General features: G+C 43.8%; 1 long non-coding RNA gene across 3 annotated transcripts in view; it reads right to left on the reverse strand.

Moving 5' to 3' along the window:
- LOC132534072 (uncharacterized) overlaps positions 1 to 19,491 on the reverse strand; it is a 109,260-nt gene that overhangs the window by 79,346 nt on the left and 10,423 nt on the right. The window contains exons 2-3 of one of the 3 annotated variants that reach the window (XR_009545774.1): positions 19,231 to 19,342; positions 14,956 to 15,015 (exon numbers count right to left, since the gene is read on the reverse strand). This is a non-coding gene — a long non-coding RNA (uncharacterized LOC132534072). The remainder of the gene's footprint in view (positions 1 to 14,955; positions 15,016 to 19,230; positions 19,343 to 19,491) is intronic. The other 2 variants (XR_009545775.1, XR_009545773.1) reach the window with 2 other exon arrangements.

The raw sequence follows: 19,491 nt of genomic DNA on the forward strand, positions 1-19,491 counted from the left end.
CCCAGAGATAAAACCCTGGTGGTACCCATCACCTGGGACCCTAGTCGGGGAGCCCTGGGATTCCCACACAGACATGACGAGCCTAGACCTCTAACAGATCCCTCTCGCCACTGTCACTAGGCAACTCCATCAGGAACAACATAATGGACCCCTTTGTGGGCCCCTATAGGACCTTGCCCTCAAGGTGGATCAACAATGGTAGAGAATGTTCCATTCTGCAAAGGGAGGCTGGATAACATACTTTACCTACCACCGGAGGAAGATGGGTCCTGAAATTGGTGCAACCTGGAACGTTCCTACTCGTGACCACAGAATGCGAGTTCAGACCTACAGGGATGCAGAGGTTACATAGGCTTCTGTGCTGAATATGGGTCCCAGATCAAATTGATGGGGTTTACAGTTAACAATCTTTACATTCTTTTCCCATATTTGGGAGCTTACTCTTTTTCCTAATCCAGCTTTCTAGTTCTTTTTCCAACTATGACACAATCTTCCCAGACAATAGCCTGGGTCCACCTGTATATTAGATGTCAGGCTCAGGCAAACACCAGTAAAGTCATGGACCGCTTGGAATGTACCTAAAATAGACCTATTAGCTTTTTCCAAAATGGAGACCCCAAATCTTCATCTGCAATATTCTTGCCTTTAGGCTCATGATTAGTCAACAATTTTTTCTTCTTTATATCTTAACTCTTTTTCAGCCACCAGGTTCCAGATGCTAACATGATGCCAACCTGACTTCCCTGGGCAGACAACCCCACTAAAGTATCCTGAATCCCCACCCAACTAGGGAAAGTGAGAAGCAGGCTAGGAGTATGGATTGACCTGCAACGTCCATCTTCAGCGAAGAAGCAATTACAGAAGCCAGACCTTCCACCTTCTGCAACCCATAATGATTCTGGGTCCATACTCCCAGATGGATAAAGAATAGGAAGCCTATCAGGGGAGGGGATGGGATGTGGAATTCTGCTGGTGGGAACTGTGTGGAATTGTACCCCTCTTATCCTATGCACGGTCTTGTCAATATTTCCATTTTGTAAATAAAATTATATAAATTTTAAAAAGTAAAGCATACAAATAAAAAAAAAACCTGGTGACAATTAAAAAAAATTTTTTTTCTTAAGGATTCCAGTTCGAGCCCCCGGCTCCCCACCTGCAGGGGTGTCGTTTCACAAGCGGTGAAGCAGGTCTACAGATGTCTGTCTTTCTCTCCCCTTCTCTGTCTTCTCCTCTCTCCATTTCTCTCTGTCCTATTCAACAACATCAATAACAATGATAATAACCATAACAATGATAAAACAACAAGAGCAACAAAAGGAGGAAAAATAGCCTCCAGGAGGAGTGGATTCATGGTGCAGGCACTGAGCCCCAGCAATAACCCTAGAGGAAAAAAAAGAGTTATTAATTAAAGAGAGAGATAACCAGAGCATCCTCTGGCATACTGAGATCAAACTCAAGCCCCAATGACTGAGTCCTGCACTCTACTACCGAACCACCTCCTGGAACACTCCTTGCCTTACTTCCCCCCCCACCCCCTTTCCTCTTTCCTCTGCAAAAAGAGTGAGATACAGAGAAGGGGTGAGAGAGAGAGAGAGAGAGAGAGAGACGGAGAAAGAAGGAGAGGCAGTACTCATGAAACTTCCCCCTCTTAGGCACTCCCTAAGGGGTGGCCTGGCACTTGAATCCAGATCCTTGAGCATGGTAACGTGTGCACTCTGCTGGGTGAGCCACGTCCTGGCCCCATTGATTTACTCTCATTGAAAACTTTGCATTTCACTAATCTCTCCTTTCTTTCAACTACCAAGTACTCACATTTCATCTGGAGTACTCCTCACCCTACCCCAGGCCCTGGAGAATCATATGGAACACAATCTAAGGATTAGCAGACTAGCTGATTCTGCTGTGTTTGGCTCTGAATGTCTGTGATTCCTATCTGTGTAGGTTTGCAAGTTTTTGCCTCCACCTGGAAGATTCAGACAGTGATTCTCATTTTGTGTCTCAGAGGCACCATGGTGACACCGACCTAATGGAGCTCGCAGTACACAGAATCTACTACATGGAAAGTGCAGAGGAGAAGAGAGCTTTTCCTCACACTGCCTTACTGTAGTCAGTCACAAGGGCTACCAAAAGATATCGTTTATGTCTTTTAGATAAACAAAGCTTTTTAGTACAACTTTTTTTTTTTAACCAGAGCACTGTTCAGCTCTGGCTTATGGTGGTGCTAAGGCACCCAGACATGAGCATATGCTGTGTAAACTGCTGTGTTATTTCCCCAGCCCCCTGTAAAGCAGTGGAGATATATTTGTCACCAGGGTTATCACTGGGGATCCGTGCCTGCATGACTCCACTGTTCCTAGCGGACATTTTGTTTTGATGGAGGGTGAAGGACAGAAAGAGAGAAAAAGAGATAAAGAAAAAAAGAGACACCTGCAGCATTGTTCCACTGCTTGTGAAGCTTCCTCCTAAAAGTGGGGAGTATAGGCTTGAACCTAGGTCTTTAAGCATGGTAACATGTGTACTCTGTCCATGTGCCACCACCTGGCGCTTGTTTTTTTTTTTAAAGATAATTATTTATTTATTTATTTTAATGTTTGTTTATTTATTTATTTTCCTTTTTGTTACCCTTGTTGTTTTTCATTGTTGTTGTAGTTATTGTTGTCATCATTGTTAGATAGGACAGAGAGAAACAGAGAAGGGGAAGACAGAGAGGGGGAGAGAAAGACAGTCACCTGCAGACCTGCTTAACCGCCTGTGAAGTGACTCCCCTGCAGGTGGGAAGCCGGGGGCTCGAACCGGGATCCTCACTCTGATCCTTGCGCTTTGTGCCACAAGCGCTTAACCCGCTGTGCTACTGCCTGACTGCCTATTTATTTATTTATTAATAAGTGAGGGAATCAGAACATCACTCTGGCACGTGATGCCAGGGATTAAATTGGGAACCTCATACCTGAGAATCAAATGCTTTATTCACTGTACCACCTCCATAGTCTAGTTATTTTTTAAAATATTTCTAAAGTTGAGATTACTTTTAATTTTATTTATTTATTTATTGGATAGGAACAGAGAGAAGTTGAGAGGGAAGAGGGCTAGAGAGGGAGAGAGACAGAGAGACACCTGTAGCCCTGCTTCAACAGTTGTTAAGCTTCCCCCCTGCAGGTGGGGACCAAGGGTTTGAACCTGTGTCCTTGTGCACTGGAACATGTGTGCTCAACTGACTGCACCACTGCCTGGTCCCTACAGCTCTTATACATCTTGCTGACCCTCATCCTTATTCTCCTTCACTAGTCACTAAGCTTGATGAATTCAGGAGGGGCTAGGAGTGAGCTGCAGAAAGACTACAGCTTCTCTAAGTCTGAAGATTCTGTTGTTGAGTTCACACTGCCTGTCTTCTCACTTCACTCAGGATAAGCCACCCCCAGAACAGACCTAAAGCCTCTGTGAAAAATAGTGTGAGCTGACCCTATACAGCTCATCTGGGTCCTTCAGAAGCAGATGCCAAGACAGACAAAGAATGCAGATGTTCAGTGGGGGACACCTGTGAGGGTGACAGGAAGAGGAGGCCTGAGGAAGAGGGAGAGCTTCAGCCCACAGTGCAGTTCTGAGAGACTTTCAGGGGGCTGATGGGGCGTCACAGAGCCAGGAAGGCAGGGGTGGCCTGATTCTTGAAGGTCTGCAGTGCTTAGTGACTGCTAGGGAGAAGGACAGGAAGAGCATGGTATAGACACTGCAGCAGACTCTACAGGGGCTGCAGCAAGAGGCTGTCAGCTACTCTACTCTTCCCTGCAGGCTCCTGGGGCACAGACCTGAGCCATGTGCTCCTCTGCCTGCCGCTCAAACATACCCGCACCAGTGAAAATTCTCAAAAAGGAGACATGCTTTCAACTGAAACTGTGCATTACACATATTCACTGTAGTACTGCACTCAGCACTATGGCAACACCCACCCATCTCTTCTCCAGTGGGTCGAGCAAGGTGTCTGGTAGTCCAGTAACTTTTATTCCCATTGCTGTCAACAACAGGAATGGTGTCATAGCCTCCAATGGGTACTAAGCCTGTATCAAGCTTCAAACAAAAAAAAATAATAGGGAGTCGGGCTGTAGCGCAGCGGGTTAAACGCAGGTGGCGCAAAGCACAAGGACCGGCATAAGGATCCCGGTTCGAGCCCCCGGCTCCCCACCTGCAGGGGAGTCGCTTCACAGGTGGTGAAGCAGGTCTGCAGGTGTCTATCTTTCTCTCCTCCTCTCTGTCTTCCCCTCCTTTCTCCATTTCTCTCTGTCCTATCCAACAACGACAACAACAATAATAACTACAACAATAAAACAACAAGGGCAACAAAAGAGAATAAATAAAAAATAAATATTTAAAAAAATAATAATAATAATAAAGCTTAGGGAGGTCAAAGAACAGACTTTACTAATGCCAACCAGTATATGCACCAATGAAAGTGGAGGGTGGTGGTCGGACAGTAGTGCAGCAGGTTAAGCACACATGGTGCAAAGTGCAAGGACCGAGGTAAGGATCCCGGTTCGAGCCCCAGGTTCCCCACCTGCAGGGGCGTCGCTTCACAGGCGGTGAAGCAGGTCTGCAGGTGTCTGTCTTTCTCTCCCCCTCTGTCTTTCCCTCCTCTCTCCATTTCTCTCTCTCCTATCCAACAATGAACAGCATTAATAACAACGACAATAACCACAATAAGGCTACAAGGGCAAAAAGGGGGGGGGGGAGAAAGTGGAGGGGTTTTGTTTGTTTGTCTGTCATTTCCTCCTTTTTTAGTAGAATTGGCCTTGGAGGTTACCAGAGAGACCTTGAAACTGATCTGGCAGTCAACTGGTGACACAGGGCTCACTCCATCCCCAGCAGCTGGCAGCCAAGATTCAGGATTTGCTGAGAGGCAGGCCTAACACCTGTTGTGGTTCCTGGATAAGTGTCAAATTTTGCCAGGGAGGAATAGGAAAAGAGGGGTTTGTAGCTACAAGAGATAAAACAACAGATTTTTCAAAACCATACCCAAATTCATCCCAATGAATCACTTGGCAGAAGAGATCATACATGCTCTGAGATGAACACTGGCAGGAACAGCTCCACTCTGCCTCTAACTCAGGCTGACTGACATCTGTCACTCAATGCCCCCAGGCCCGAGCTCCTTGACTAAAACTGCATGGCTGGGCCAGACACCCAAAAGCTCTTCCCTCTGAATAAGCTAGGATTCGAACAGCTTCTCTAAACTAATCTTGGAAGAGCCTGCAGAGAGGCTTGAAAGAGAGTGGGTATAGGAAGAAAAGAATTTCTAGTAAGCCCAGGAAGATTAGAATCAATGCAATATATAACATACATGGTATTAACACTATAACATACCACAGTTAGCATGATGATCGCAGCAGAGCACAGCAACAGGGGCCAGTAATATTCTGAAAGTGGAACTCATTTCATAGCCAAGACATACAGAACATCAAAACATGGCTCTGTTCTATCTTTATGTAGAGGGGCAGATGATTGCGGGGCGGCGGTGAAGAAAATAGTCCCATCTGTCAGCTGATTCTAAACAACCTGAGATACATATACAGCACATCCACACACAAAACTCCCATGTTACCAAAGCACAGCCTCTCCTTTACAGAAAATTTCAGTTTCACTTATTACAAAAAATAAAAATTACATGTGGGAGTGGGAGTGAGAGAGGAGTGTACCCAATGACAGAGGACATGCCTTGCATCTCTGTCCTTGGCACTGCACACACACACACACACAAAAAAAGGCAAAATCAACTAGAACATTGTACATGAGAAAGCAGTGTTCTAGATGTCTGTCTCTCACATACAATAATTTTTTAAATGTTAATTAAAAAAACACATCCCCCCCCCAGTTTGCTGACAGGGTTATTGCTGGGCTCAGTGCATAGACAATTGTACTTCTCCTGGCTGCCATTCCCCCTGCCTTTTTTTTCTTTTTTTCTTTTTGTTTGTTTTTTAAATATTTATTAATTTATTTATTTCCTTTTGTTGCCCTTGTTGTTATTGATGTCGTCGTTGTTGGCTAGGACAGAGAGAAATAGAGAGAGGAGGGGAAGACAGGGAGGGGGAGAGAAAGACAGACACCTGTAGACCTGCTTCACTGCTTGTGAAGCGACTCCCCTGCAGGTGGGGAGCTGGGGGCTCGAACCGGGATTCATACAACAGTCCTTGGGCTTTGTGCCATGTGTGCTTAACCTGCAGCGCTACCACCCGACTCCCTCTTTTTTTTCTTGCTTTTTTGCCTCCAGGGTTATTGCTGGGGTTCAGTGCCTGCACTACAAATCCACTGCTCCTGAAGGCTATTTTTCAATTTTGTAGCCCTTGTTGTTGTTATTGTTGTTATTGCTGTTGGATAGGATAGAGAGAAATTGAGAGAAGAGGGGAAGACAGAGGGGGGGAGAGAAAGAGAGACACCTGCAGATCTGCTTCACTGTTTATGAAGCGACTCCTCTGCAGGTGGGGAGCCGGGGGGCTTGATCCTTCTGCTGGTCCTTGTGCTTCACGCCACATGCCCTTAACCTGCTGCACTACTATCCGACTCCCCCTCCCCCATCTAATATTTTAAGATTCTAAGTACAACAGGATTCTAAGTTCCCTTCTAATTTATTTCTATATTAAGAAAATATATTGATAGGGACCCTGGTGGTTACTCTGTGGATAAAGTGCATGTTTTCTGACATAAAGTACATGTGTGAGATCACATGGACCACCAAAAAGACTCCACAGATAGTGGGGAGCTGCTTTGGCATCTGTCCCTCCCCCGTTTTTTTAACTCCCTCCCTAAAATATATATAATAAAATATATAATATAATACACATACAGAGAGAACAAAAAGTTGGCTGAGGAGGCAACTCAGTTGTATTGCATGTATGTAACGCCCTGGGTTTATTTCCATAACTACATTTTTAAAAAATCGTAGTTGGGATGCCATCTTAAGAACAGAAACTGAAAAATAAGTGAAAGACATAATTATCAGCCCATGAGAAGAGGCTCTACAATCCGCAGGCTTTCAAGACACTTCCGGGTTAGCCCCCACTAGGTAGCACTCACTGGATTTTCTCTAGGAAACTCTTAGCCTGATCTCAGGCAGGCAAACAGGCCTTGGGAGATTGAATGGCCTGCCGGGAGAGAAAGCTGCAGCTCCCTTAGAAACCAGACTGAAGGGAAAGAAGAAGGGTGTGGACCAGAGAGGACAAAAGAGCAGCCCCAGGAGGGTTGTGCTGCTTAAATAAATAACTGATGATTGACAGCAGACCCATTCTCAGAACTGCCTGGAGCCTACAGGTAGGAAGTGAACTAACCTACTTTCCCCCTTGAGCTCTCATCAGCTTAAATGTTATTTCTCTGAGGAAGCAAGGTGCCATACACAGTTGTGCAGAATGCACACTGCGCACGTCATTAATTGCAACGAAGACACCACAGATTCGTAGACTAGTTTGTTCGTTTTGCAACCCAGATAATCGCTGGAGGTCAATGCCTGCTTGAATCCACTGTTCCCCGTGGCTTTTTATTTTCAGTACTGGGTGAGAAACAGAGATGTAGAAAGGGAAAGAGAGACAGACAGGAGAGACACCTGCAGCTCTGTCACTTCCCCCCTACACATGGGACCCGGGGGTTTAAACATAGGTCCTCACACACGGCAACGTGCACTTTACCAGGTGAACCACCATCCAGCCCCAGGTGTGTGTGTATGATATATACATATATGTATGCTTATATTATATATACATAAAACACAGATTCCATACACACACGTTATTGCATTGTTCAGCTCTGGCTTATGGCAGTGGTACTTCAGGCATAAAAGTCTTTTTGCATTGCTATTATGCTATCTCCCTGAGCCCCAGGTTTTTTGTTGTTTTTTTTTTAATATTTATTTTTTACTTATTTATTCCCTTTTGTTGCCCTTGTTGTTTTTTATTGTTGTAGTTATTATTGTTGTTGTTGTTGTTGGATAGGACAGAGAGAAATGGAGAGAGGGGAAGACAGAGAGGAAAGATAGACACCTGCAGACCTGCTTCACCGCCTGTGAAGCGACTCCCCTGCAGGTGGGGAGCCGGGGTTCGAACCGGGATCCTTATGACGGTCCTTGTGCTTTGCGCCACCTGCGCTTAACCCGCTGCGCTACAGCCCAACTCCTGAGCCCCAGGTTTTATTTGTTTGTTTGTCTGTTTGTTTTTACCACAGCACTGCTCAGCTTTGGCTTATAGTAGTTTGAGAATTGAAGCTGGGACTCTGGAACCTCAGGCATGAGAGTCTGTTTGTATAACCATTACGCTATCTCATCCAAGCCCAGATTTTAATTTTTTTTTTAATTATTTAGCAGTTGGCAGTCAAGGATATTTGAGGATATCTCCCCCCCACACACACACACACCAGATCTACAGGAAAGTGCCATGCAGGCTGGCAATGATATTCACATCAAAGTATCAGCTTTGTGAGGCGAGAGGTGGCATCTTATCCTATACTAACACTTATCCTATACTAACAGAAAGGAAAACTGAAAGCAGGATTTGAATAAATTTGGAGTAGGGCACCAAAGTAAAAACCCTGGATTAAGGGTGAGGGTGGATGTTCAGCTTCACGGGGCAGGGGGCGAGGGATGGGATGGGAAACAGTCTTTTGGTGGTGGGAATGTCTCAAACTAATTGGTCAACAATTTGTTTGGCTTTGTATGTTAACTCTCTTTTCAACCACCAGGTTCCAGATGCTAGCATGATGTTGACCAGACTTCCCTGGACAGACAACCCCACCAATATGTCCTGGAGCTCCGCTTCCCCTGAAAGCTCCGCTTTCCTGGAGCCCTGCCCCACTAGGGAAAGAGAGAGAGAGGCTGGGAATATGGATTGACCTGTCAACGCCCATGTTCAGCAGGGAAGCAATTACAGAAGCCAGACCTTCCACCTTCTGCATCCCACAATGACCTTGGGTCCATACTCCCAGAGGGTTAAAGAATAGGAAAGGTATCAGGGATCAGGCGGTAGCCCAGCAGGTTAAGCGCATCTGGCACAAAGTGAAAGGGCTAGCTTAAGGATCCCAGTTCAAGCCCCTGGCTCCCCACCTGCAGGGGAGTCACTTCACAGGTGGTGAAGCAGGTCTGCAGGTGTCTGTGTTTCTCTCCCACTCTGTCTTCCCCTCCTCTCTCCATTTCTCTCTGTCCTATCCAACAACGAACAACATCAACAACAACAATAATAATCACAAGGCTACAACAACAAGGGCAACAAAAGGGGAGGCAATGGCCTCCAGGACCAGTGGATTCATGGTGCAGGCACTGAGCCCCAGCAATAACCCTGGAGGCAAAAAAAAAAAAAAAAAAAGAATAGGAAAGCTATCAGGGGAGGGGATGGGATACAGAGTTCTGGTGGTGGGAATTGTGTGGAGTTATACCCCTCTTATCCTATGGTTTAGTCAATGTTTCCTTTTTATAAATAAAAAGTTTTTAATAAAAAGAGAAAGAAATGCATATATGAAATAAATGAAACACACTGGAAAAAAAAAAAAAACTCTCTCACTAACACTCCCTCACCACCACCCAAGAATGGTCCCTTGGTCCCAGGATAGGCTCAGAGGCATTTGTTGAACAAATAAGCAACACATTCCAAGTCCAATACTCTTGTCCAAGCCGACAGAGAGACTGGCAGAGCAGAAAGAGTACTAGCCGCATTCAGGGTTCAAGACCATGCTCAGTCTCATACATGCAATGGGAGAATCACTTCACCTTCATACCCCAAGAGGGATATGACAGGACACTGACTACCTCAAAGGATCTTTGTGAAAAGCAGTTAAAGTCACCACTTGGTAAATTGTAAAAGCACTTATACACAAGGCTGGGTAGTGGCTCAGCAGGTAAATGCACAAATTACAATTCTCAAGAACCTAGGTTCAAGTCCCTGGGCCCCACCTATAGGGGGGAAGTTTCACAAGTGGTGGAGTAGTATTGCAGATATCTCTCTCTTTCTCTCTCCCTATATATCTCCTCTTTCTCAATTTCTCTCTGTCCTATAAAATAAAATTAAAATAAATAAATAGAAAAAGAGAAAAAAATTAATGGCCATAAATAGTCATGCAGGGGGAGTCGGGCTGTAGCGCAGCGGGTTAAGCGCAGGTGGTGCAAAGCACAAGGACCGGCATAAGGATCCCGGTTCGAACCCCGGCTCTCCACCTGCAGGGGAGTCGCTTCACAGGCGGTGAAGCAGATCTGCAGGTGTCTATCTTTCTCTCCTCCTCTCTGTCTTCCCCTCCTCTCTCCATTTCTCTCTGTCCTGTCCAACAACGACAACAACAATAATAACTACAACAATAAAAAACAACAAGGGCAACAAAAGGGAATAAATAAATAAAATAAAAATTAAAAAAATAAATAAATAATAATAAATAAATAAATAAATAGTCATGCAGGCAATATGCCCCAGCAATGAAACTGATGGGGGAAAAAAAGAGACACCACTTATACATGTGAGAAGTACAGGACTGTTCCAGGGAGCTGGCACTATGATGGGCCCAAGCCCAGGACTAGTCTTATAACTGAACATACTATGTTGTTTCTTCCAGCAGAAAACTAAGGACTGGAATCAGGGAGCTAGCACAGTGGTTATGCAACAGAGGTCCAAGTTTAATCCCAGGCAATACTGTTGTTGTTGTTGCCAGGAACATAAATCCCAAATTGTCAAAAGGCAAATGTACTATTTCACATGACAAGGAGAGTTGCAGTAGCCGGGCCTCCAGAGCAACTGGGAATCGGCACAATAACACCATAAGCGGACTGACTGCACTCATGTTCTCCCCCACCACCCCGCCCACTCCTCCTTCTTCCCTTTGTCAGTCTAGAAATTACAGGCTAGCTTCCTTCACTTAGCCAGGGACACAGCTGCCCTCAGCTGCTGGCTGGCTCCACCTCAGACTTGCCAGCTGAGAGGGACTGAGCCCCTCTCTTAACTGCAATGTGCAAAATCTCCTTTTGGTCTGGCTTGAGTGGCAATACCTCCGTGCATGTGCCAAGGGTGGGGACGACATGGTATCTAGCCTCTACTGGAACCAGATGACTAGACCACGGGAGTCCGTGTGCAAACAGAAGGGCGATTACTGGTCTAAGAGGAAAGGCTGGCCGGCAGGCAGATGCAACAACGGATGCGCTTCACCATTTTCTAAACATCACCCCTGCGCTCAGACCTGGAACACCGCCATTTGCAACTACGTAGCTCTGGTTTGTGCCCTGCTCCTCTAGACTGGTGTTTTCATTCATCTCTGCATTTCCTTTAACAAGGAGGAGAGCACAGGGCACCGTGAGCAGGTAGAGGGACAGCTAACAATGAAAACTACAGTCCACCTTCCTCTACAAACCTTCAATAAAGGATCAGAGAACTGAGCCTCACACTCAGCAAAGTTCATTCTTTCTGGAACTGGTAGGCAGTAATTTCACCTCGTTAAAAAAATCCTAATATCCTCCTGACTCTGGTGAGGATCTGTTTCAGGTACCAATATCCGAAATGGAATACAATTCTGCAATTCAGAGCACCTGGCCACTTTCACTTTCTCTTCTGTGGTGTCTCCTTTCAAATGCTCTAACACTCACAGCTCACAGATGGGGAATCTGGTCCCAGGAAGAGAATATATCTTCTTCAGCTTTACATATTAACAGGGAGCTAATGGGCCAGCCACGGTTAGGCTCTATGTCACCTGACACCTATTGTTTCCATCTCTCTGCCCTTTGTTTTTCTGCATATTTATGACCTGAAAGATGAGCTAACCCTCAGCCTCACCTTCTTCCTGTACTCCTTGGGTCACCTATTGCAGTCTTCTCTAGGCCAGTTTTCTTATGTTACTGTTTAGTTACCCGTGGATCCAATATGGTCCTTAAATTCAATTCTGATACCAGAGATCCCCTCAATATATTAGTCTCTGCACTACCCAATATGAACCTGCCCATCCCAGCAAGCTAGTTTTGACTTGTGACAAAATTTTCAGGCATTATACTGCCTAACTCATACTTAACCTCTCATATGCCCACTTAGAACACTTAATATCATAAAGGGAAATAGATTTTATTTGGCCTGAATCCTCTATCTCAGTCAGGGACACCTCTGGTAAGCACCTCCCCATACTTCACCCAATCAAAAATGTTTATCAGGGAGTTGGGGCGGTAGCGCAGTGGGTTAAGTGCACATGGCGCAAAGCGCAAGGATCGGCGTGAGGATCCTGGTTCGAGCCCCTGGCTCCCCACCTGCAGGGGAGTCGCTTCACAAGTGGTGAAGCAGGTCTGCAGGTGTCTATCTTTCTCTCCCCCTCTCTGTCTTCCCCATCTCTCTCCCCTTCTCTCTGTCCTATCCAACAACAACGACATCAATAACAACAATAACTACAACAATAAAACAACAAGGGCAACAAAAGGGAATAAATAAATAAATATTTTAAAGATAAAAAAAAAAACGTTTATCACCCCGAACAGTAGCTGCCTTCTTACTTTGTCTTTATTCCCCATTCCACTCTATTTTATTTATTTGCTGTTTTTCCAGCACTTCTTAGCTTTGACTTATGTCAGTGCTGGTTTGTTTATTTTTATTATTTATTTTGGATAGAGACCAAGAGAAACTGAAAGAGAAAAGGAGATACCTACAGCACTTCTTCACCATTTATGAAGCTTATCCCCTGCAGGTGGGGACCAGAGGCTTGAATCTAGGTCCCTAGGCACTGTAACATGTGTGCTCAACCAGGTGTACCACCACCTGGTCACCCTCACTCTGATTTCTGTGAGAACAAAGTACATTCATATTTCAGTGCACCATAATTTCTTCCAGGGCCCAGTAAAGAACCTAGCCTATACCCCAGCTCCCACCTGCAAGGGGAAAGTTTCACGAGTTGGTGAAGCAATTCTACAGTTGTCTCTCTGTTTCTCTTCCTATCTCCCCCTTTCCTCTTGATATCTGGCTGTCTCTATCAAATAAATAAAAAAGTTAATAATTTTTAAAATCCTAGCATATAACAAATATTTATTGAATGACTAATTAGAATGCTAACTCTGTTTCCTAATTATTTGTACAGTAGTGATCAAAGGGAAAAAAGATGTGAATACTATGAAGCTGATAAAGGGTTAGTGTTATGAGTTATCACCATCATTTTTAAAGAATACCTTCTGATATGGAAGTACAAAAAAAAAAGTCTGCAATCCACTCACAAATGTTTCTAAAACTTAAATTTTAGAAAGTCCCTGCTATTGTCACAGAAAAGCATCATCACCACAATCAAACACTGCCTTTGTGACCTGTAGGACCCCTGCCTCAAAAGCAGACTGGACTTCTTTCTGCTTTCCATGTCTTTCAGTCCATGTATCCAAACTCACTGTGTCAGTTCCTGTTATAAGTTTTTACAAACACTATCTCATCTCTTACAATAACCCCAGGATAAAAGTTCTATTTCTGTTACTTTGTAACCAAGGAAATACCAAGACACAGAGAAACTATTTGACTTACTCTGAGTTCCAAAGCTATTAAAGAAAACTATTAAACAGCTGAGTTAGGATTCAAATTCAGCTCCTGCTCCTAATAATTAAGCTTTAAGATTTTTTAACAAGAATTACTTTTTAAAATATTTTATTTATTTACTATTGGATAGATACAGAGAGAATTTAAGAGGGGGGAGAGAAGATTGAGGAGAGAGCCAGAGACACTTGCAGCCCTGCTTCACCACTTGCAGGTGGGGACCAGGAGCTTGAACCCAGGTTCTTGAGCACTACAATGTGTGTGCTTAACCAAGTGTGCCACGCCTGACCCAAATTTTTTTTTTCCTTTCTACTGTTTGTTCCAGACTAGCCTTCTTTAGACTGGCCTCCTGTTTTCCAAACATACCTTGGACTTTTCCAATTCTGTGTACCTAGAATATACTGGGTTGTTAGAAAAAAATATTTTTCTATGCAAAAATATGTCATGTCATGACTTTTCTTTTCTCTTTTTATTATTATTTATTTTCCCTTTTGTTGCCCTTGTTTTGTTGTTGTAGTAGTTATTATTGTTGGTGGTATTGTCGTTTTGGGATAAGACAGAGAGAAATGGAGAGAGGAGGGGAAGACAAAGATGGGGAGAGAAAGATAAACACCTACAGACCTGCTTCACCGCCTGTGAAGCGACTCCCCTGCAGGTGGGAAGCCAGGGGCTCGAACTGGGATCCTTAAGCCAGCCCTTGCACTTTGTGCCACATGCGCTTAACCCGCTGTGCTACCACTGGATTCCCCCATGTCAAGACTTTTCTTCCTTCCTTCGTTTTTTTTTTTTTTTTTTTTTTTTTTTTGCCACCAGTGTTGTTATCATTGGAGCTCAGTGCATGCACCACCATGGGTCCAACGCTCCCAGTGGTCATTTTTTCCTTTTTTTTTTTTTATTTGACAGAACAGAGAGAAACTGCAAGGGGGGAGGGGGAAGATAGAGAGGGAGAGAGAAAGACAGACACCTGCAGACCTGCTTCACACTTATGAGGCGGACCCCCTGCAAGTGGGGAGTGGGGGCTCGAACCTGGGTCCTTCCGCATGGTGATATGTGTGCTTAACCAGGTGTGCTACCACCTGGCCCCCAGCCCCCATCATTACTTTTCCAACAACCCAACAGTATGTTACAGAAAGATATCATCTTTGGAATTGGCAAGATTTAATGTCAAAACCTATCTGCATCAGTTACCTCTGTGACCATCCCATAACTGAGCAATTTAGAACAATAACAATTTATGATTTCTCATAACCATGTAAACTGGTTCTGCATCTCCTCTGCTGACTTCTCTTGAGCTCACTCATGCCTCTACTCTGCTGACATCTTTGCGAGGCTGGACATTTTTCCAGAGGCATCATGTTCATGCCTGGCTTGGCTGAGGCCCCTTCCACTCACTCTCTCACACCGCTCAGATGGCTAGAGCAGCTTGGTCAGAAGGGCTAGAAAGAATATGTGGCCACATTTGACATACCTGATCTTTGCAGCTGGTTGTCCTTGGGAAATGTCCCTTTGCTGTGATCAGCTTCTTTATCTGGAAAATTATAAAAGCAATCTCAACTGTCTCCAGTTTTTGTCAGTATTAAATGAGATAATAGGTATCTAGACCTATCAAATCCCCTGACATATAACAACTTTTTCTCCCCATACCAGTTTCTCTGATTCTAAGTCAATTAGTAACTTGACATTTTAGGCCCTTCAATGAATTGTCCAGCTTTCCATAATCTCTCTACAGTCTGCCTGAATCCTATACTTCAAAGTGCAGCTATACTATCATCTTGTTTACATAAACTTCCAGAATCATGAGCTGTGAATTATTGCCTACACTAGGAATGCCAAAGATCTGTCTTATCCTTTTTCTTATCCCACAGAGAAATGGAATAGATTGTTACATGCAGAGTAATTTCTTTTTATATACATTTTTATGCCCACACTGTAATTTCTGACAAGTTGAATATAATTCTACCTGCTCTCCTCAACTAAGAAAGCATATGGAAATAAAGAATGTCTTTATTATCCTTGTGATCGTCTCTAATTTATTATAAAGAGGTAATCCATGTGCAAAAGTTGTTTCGTTGTTAACAATACTTACTTAGGTGTTCTTTGGCACTAAGCATGCTCTTCTTTTATATCTTCTTAGGACGTAGCTTCCTTCTTTTTCAATGAATGTTTTTGACAGTATTCATTATTATTATTATTATTATGTATAGACAGAAATCTAGAGGGAAGGGAAGATAGAGAGGAAGGAAGAGAAAGAAAGACACCTGTAGATCTGTTTCACTGCTCATGAAGCGTCCTACTTGAAGGTGGAGACGGGGCTTGAACCAGGATCCTTATGCATTATAATATGTGCACTCAACCAGGTGTGCTACCACCCAGCCCCTTTTAATGAATTTTTTGAAATATTTTAGTTATTGATTTATTGGATAGAGACATAAATTGAGAGGAAAGGGGGAGACAGAGAGGGAGAAAAAGAGACCCCTGCAGCACTGCTTCACTACTTTTAAAGCTTTCCCCCTGAAGGTGAGGACTGAGGGCCAGAACCTGGGTCCTTGAGCATTGTAATACATATGTTCTACTGGGTGCAGCACTACCTAGTCCTTCCTTTATATGACTTTTAACTAACTTAAAAACACTATTGGGCAGGGGTAGACAGCATAATGGCTATGCAAAGAGACTCTCATGCCTGAGGCTCCAAAGTCCCAGGTTCAATCTCCTCCACCACCAAAAACCAGAGCTGAGTAGTGTTCTGGTTAAAAAAAAAAAACTATTAAAATAAAGGATATAGACACACTATATATACACATACTATGTATAGGTATACATACTGCATATATATATATATATATATATATATATATATATATATGAATACACACACACACAACATTCTTGTAGCTTTAGCATACTCCAAGAACATAGTAAAAGGCTACCTATTTCTGAAACCTTCCCAGTTGAAGTTTATCTGTAATGCAAAGACACCAGATTTAGAGTAGGGAAATATAAAGCAGGTGTGGAGAAGTGGGAAAGAAAACTAGATTGAAAATACAAGTTTCAAGCTTATGTTCTGGCTCTTGGGTGGACCAAAACGTTACTTATAGTGAAGACAGGGTCAATATGGCCAACTAGCAGGGTCTGTTTTCCTTTACCTCTACAACAGCTAAACCGCAGTGTGCATGGGAGAGCCCACATAGGAATGGACTTGGACAAACCTTCACAGAAAGTGACGAAAATACCCGTATGGCAAGGACACACAGAGACGAACTCATTAAACGAGGAAAACCACTCCATCGGACACTAAGTCACAACTGGAAAGAGACTTTTAGGAGACAGTTTTGTTTTGTTTTTATCAGAGCACTGTTCAGCTCTGGTTTATGGAGGTACCAGGGATTGAACCTGGAACCTCAAACATTCAGGTGTGAAAGTCTTTTTGAAGAACCATTATGCTAACTGCCTGGCACACAGCACAGAACTTTAATCAGATGACAGGTATGTAGGCTGGACTGAAATTCTGGCACTTCGATTCTGTTATAATTTTGCACCTACAACTTTACTAAGGGAAACATGAGCAATGGAGCAGTGCTGCAGGTGTCTTTTCTTCCCTCTGTCTCTCACTTTTTATAAAAAGGGGTGGGGAAGAGAAGAGGAAAAGGAAAAAGTAATGGCTCCCAGTAATGTTAGAACCATGCAGGCACTGAACTTCAGAGATAACCCTGGTGACAAAAAGAAAGAATTTATTTAACCCTGGAAATTCTCTGGCAATATGGCAGAAAATACTGAAGAGAATAGGAGTCCTTGCGTACTCGAAATTCACTGTTTTAGGCCAGTGGGTTTCAAAAATATAGGAAGGCTGCTTTTCATCCAAATCTACATGCCTTCCCTACTCTAATTCACTGATGCATACTAGAATAGGACCAGCAAGAGAGAAAGAGACATACTTGGGGAATAGTTCCCTGGTGAGGAACAGAATCAGATTCTGAAACATCCAGTGTAGTCAACCCTAACAACTTGTGCAGTTGAAGTGAGAAAAAAAATTCTGTTTTGGGGGGAGCCGAGCAGTTACATACTGGGTTAAATGCACATAGTACAAATTGAAGGACTCTCACAAGGATCCCAGTTTGACACCCAGCTCCCCACTTGCAGGGGGGTTGTTTCACAAGCAATAAAGCAGGTCTGCAAGTGTCTTTCTCTCCTCAAGTCCACCTTTTCCTCCCCTTTCAACTTCTCTCTCTGTCCTATCCAGTGGGGGGGGGGGGGATGGCCACCAGAAGCACCAGGAGCAGTGGATTTGTAGTGCAGGCACCAAGCCCTAGGGGAAAAAAAAAAACAAAAATCCTCTGTCTTTATTATTAGTCTAAGTACTGCAAGCAAGCTATATTTATTACATTGAACTGGCCACCGTTTTTTTTTTTAAATAATACTTTATTTTTATGAGAGAGATACAGGGAGAGATTCACAGATAGAGACACCAGAGCTCTGTAGCTCTGGCTTATGGTGGTGCTGGGGATTGAATTTGGGACTTCAGAGCCTCAGGCATGGAAGTCTTTTTGCATAACCATTGGGCTATCTCCCCAGCCCAGGCCACTGTTTTTGCAAAGTAGTTTTCATTTTCAGGGAGAGAGAAACAGAGGCTCATAGGTGTTTCAGGTTTTCTTCTGACACATCCAAATGGACAAAATTCCTAACCATATAGTCACCTCCTTCAGCATTCTCTTTTCCATCACAGTCAACTCACAGAGGTTCTTCCACTGACAGAGCTTGAACACTATCTAGAAGATAACATGACAAGTGTTTGCTGTGTTGCTGATCTCCAGCTGCATCAAGGGTGACTCCCACTGCCATAATTCAAACTAAGAGTTTGTTGTGAGTATATTTATAGCCAGCACAGTAGAAGACATCAGAAAGTACTTAATAAGTCGTTTGGGAGTGACCAGAATGACCGGTATACACTTTGGTTCTTTTCTAGGACAGTGGGGAAAAGCCCTCTAATTTAATCCAAATTGCACTCTCAGTTATTAAGAGAGGTCTCTTGTGAAAAGAGATGATAAAACCTTAGGGAGGTTGTTAGGAACTTGGCATTTCTGAGTCAGGTGGGAGGTTTAATTGCTCACCAAAGAGAGCAACATGATCTCCAGGGCACAGCAAGAACAAACCACTGCCAACAGGAAGCTCTCGAATTTGGTTAGCCCTGTGTAGGTTACAAAGTTCTCTCATAGCTCTCATCTCACCTGGGCTCCCAGCATCCCCATCTGGCAGATGTTATTAGTCTTAATTTTACAGAAGCATAAGTTAAGGTTTAGACAGTTTGTGTGACATGCCAGGTCACACAGATAGGAAATGAACTAATGAAAAGATACTTCTAGTTGGATTAATCAGGACTTTTTCAAGAGCAGAAAGAAACTAAACACACAATAGTTTAACAGGAAATAAACTTTTAACTGAGAAATAGAAAAGATATTCTGGCACATGGTGCAAAGCGCAAGGACCGATGTAAGGATCCCAGTTCGAGCCCCCGGCTTCCCACTTGCAGGGGAGTCGCTTCACAGGTGGTGAAGCAGGTCTGCAGGTGTCTATCTTTCTCTTCCCCTCTCTGTCTTCCCCTTCTCTCTCCATTTCTCTCTGTCCTATCTAACAATGACGACATCAACAACAACAATAATAACTACAACAAAATTTTTTTTAAAAAAGGGCAACAAATAAAAAAATAAGAAGAAAAGATATTCTGGCTATCTTCCCAATATCTACTTACTTTTCTCTTAGTATCTCCAGTTGTTGTTCATTATCTTTTTTTTTTTTTTATTGCCATCAGGGTTATCCCTGGGGCTCGGCGCTGGCACTGAGAATCCAGTGCTCCAGAGAAACTGTGAGGGGAAGGGAGATAGAGAGAAAGAAAGATAAGACAGACACCTGCAGACCTGCTTCATGGCTTGTGAAATGGACCCCACCTCCCGCAGTTGGGGAGTGGGGGCCTCAAACCCAGGTCCTTGCACTTGGTAATGTGTCCACCGCC

The sequence above is a fragment of the Erinaceus europaeus genome, chromosome 17 (genome assembly GCF_950295315.1).
Source record: "Erinaceus europaeus chromosome 17, mEriEur2.1, whole genome shotgun sequence".
Lineage (NCBI taxonomy): Eukaryota > Metazoa > Chordata > Mammalia > Eulipotyphla > Erinaceidae > Erinaceus > Erinaceus europaeus.